This window comes from Cyanistes caeruleus, chromosome 1 (assembly GCF_971803275.1).
Source record: "Cyanistes caeruleus chromosome 1, bCyaCae1.hap1.1, whole genome shotgun sequence".
In the NCBI taxonomy this organism is placed as follows: domain Eukaryota; kingdom Metazoa; phylum Chordata; class Aves; order Passeriformes; family Paridae; genus Cyanistes; species Cyanistes caeruleus.
In genome coordinates this window covers 9,440,239-9,442,596 of record NC_141701.1, presented here as the reverse complement: position 1 = coordinate 9,442,596, position 2,358 = coordinate 9,440,239, and the positions used below count along the sequence as shown (strand labels likewise).

The window sequence follows — 2,358 nt, the reverse complement described above, 5'->3', positions numbered from 1 at the left end:
TGTCTCTTAACCCAGGAGCTTTTCCCTCCTGTATTGTCCCATCTCACTGTGAGGGGGGTGGGCGAGTAGATAGGTAGAGATAGGGATCTGGCTGCTGGCCAAGGTCACCCCACCACAGCAGATCATGGAGACAGCTGTCTCAGAAAGGAGGATATGCTGCACCTGCAAATGCTATAATTAGTTACACTAATCATGTAAAACACCTGTGATTTTATTATTTGGGATGCTGCCACCACTCACTCTTCCTTCCCTTTTTTGGTAATAACTCATTAACTTCAAGTATGTTAGTTGAGATCTAACCTTTCTTGTAGGACTGAAGAAATATAACCAAAGTAACAGTGAAAGGAAAAAAACCCACAACAAACAACAAAAAAAAAGCCTGCATACAGGTATTTCTCTGTATCTCTATGCATTCTGCTCTTGATTTTATTTCCTTGAGAATGTGGAAGTACACTAATGCATTTTTATGAAGTAGATTATTAATTAAAATATTTCACAGCAAAATACAAAAAACCACCACAAAACCCCCCAAATTATCAGTCATTCTGGGGTAAAATTTTTATTAACTGATTCTTGTTTAAATAGTATCTGTTCAATCTCTGTTTTTCTGTAACTATTTAAGGGCACAGCAAACAAGGCAAACAAACTCCAACCCACAACAACCCTATCAAACCCAGCAAATGTGGCGATATAGGAAGAACTTAAGTGCAGATGATAAAAATCAATGTGTAAATGTACATGGGAATGCGTAAGATTCAGTTTATTACATACAAGAGATATATTCTGTCATTTTCACATCATCCTAATGTCACAGCCATGTCATCCTAATATCCATCTGCAATTATAACAAGGAGGTTATTAAATCCTGAGCTAGTATCTTAAGTGGTGATACAAAAGCACCACTGGTATCATTTAAAAAAACAAACATCAAATAAGCAGGCTATAACGAGTTCTTCTGTTGTAGCAAAATGGTTAGATAACCTGATTCAATAGCTATTTACTCTAATACTTGTCATTTATATTGATTTTTTCCCCATTATTATTATTGCATTTGCAGTTTAGATGCAAGTCCCATCAATTATTTACCACATTGCATTAAAAAAACTGATTGATCTCATTCTATTTACTTTATCTCTAGTGCTGATATCTTTGTCATACCTGTTTAGGCTTCTTGTCTAATAGACAGAGACTGGATAAATGGAATTAATGTTGTTTTGGGAGTGTTGCATCACATGGAACATCAGTGTTTAAAACTTTACATGTTTTATGATAAGGAAATTGTGTTCTGATCTTTCCTATTTCATTTGACAAGCTCTCTGTATTGACACATGTACAGGGGCCTGGAGTGAAATACTTACAAATGTAGTGAGCTATTATTAAATGTCATCTTTTCATGTTCGGCTGTGTAGTTATGCTGAAGCGTAACTTTGGCAATGCCTTTGGACCAGAGCTGAACAACTGTGCTACCTGAAATTGTTACTCGTTTCCCCTTCCTACAGGGTACATCAACAGACAGTGTTTTCAGTTCTCCGAATTGTGTTTCACAGTGTAAGAGATGGCCTGAAGATTCCCTCATCTGCCTCACAACCATCACAAGAACAGAGCGTAAGATCCTGAAGACCCCAGAAGGGTCTGTGTGCAGGGGTCCTGGCCTGATTGAGGCAGATGCTTGTTAAGTGGTTGTCTGAAGGTGTGCTCGACCTACACCACAGTAGTGGTTGTCTGCAGGTGTTTGCTGTGCTGCCATGGTACGCTGCCTTTGTTCCTGCTGCTGAGCAGGGACTGGTGAAGAGAGACCTGTTCTGTACCTCATACCTGCTTCACAGAGCAGTGTGTCTTATCACAATGGCCTGGGAATTTCCTCACCTCTTGGCCAACTGCCCCTCGCTTTCAAACAGACTATAAAAGTGACTTTCTAAATTACTTTCTTCAAGAGAGATCTCCCCATGGAAGAAGACACCAGCGCCCCCCGTTGGTAGCTATAACCCTCTCTTTTTCTCTGCTTTATTCCTCTCTCCTCATCTATCACATAACCCATGATGCTGGCATTAAAATAAAAATGCATTATTGCTCTTATGATTTAAACTGAAATCCCTCGGTGTCCTTTTTCCACTCTGAGATCAAACAAACCTCTCACAACTCCTGCTTGGGTTAGCAGATCATGACACGCAGGAACAAAATTTCTGGATTAAAACAATTTTTCGTAATGTCAGGATTTCAAAAGTGACCTTCTCCGTCCAGGAAAAGGGTAACAGATTTCCCTTGTGTTTGCCTTCAAAGCTAAACACAAAATGTAGATTAAACAAATAGCACTACATTTTCCTTGGGATTTTTTCCTCTTAAATCTAAGTGTCAAAG

At 39.1% G+C, this 2,358-nt stretch overlaps 1 long non-coding RNA gene across 1 annotated transcript; it reads left to right on the top strand.

Annotated features, from left to right (window-relative positions):
• Positions 1-286: 286 nt before the first annotated feature.
• LOC147655290 (uncharacterized) lies at positions 287-2,085 on the top strand. The gene is made up of 2 exons (XR_015283807.1): positions 287-389; positions 1,500-2,085. It is a non-coding gene; the product is annotated as an uncharacterized LOC147655290 (long non-coding RNA).
• Positions 2,086-2,358: the final 273 nt, after the last annotated feature.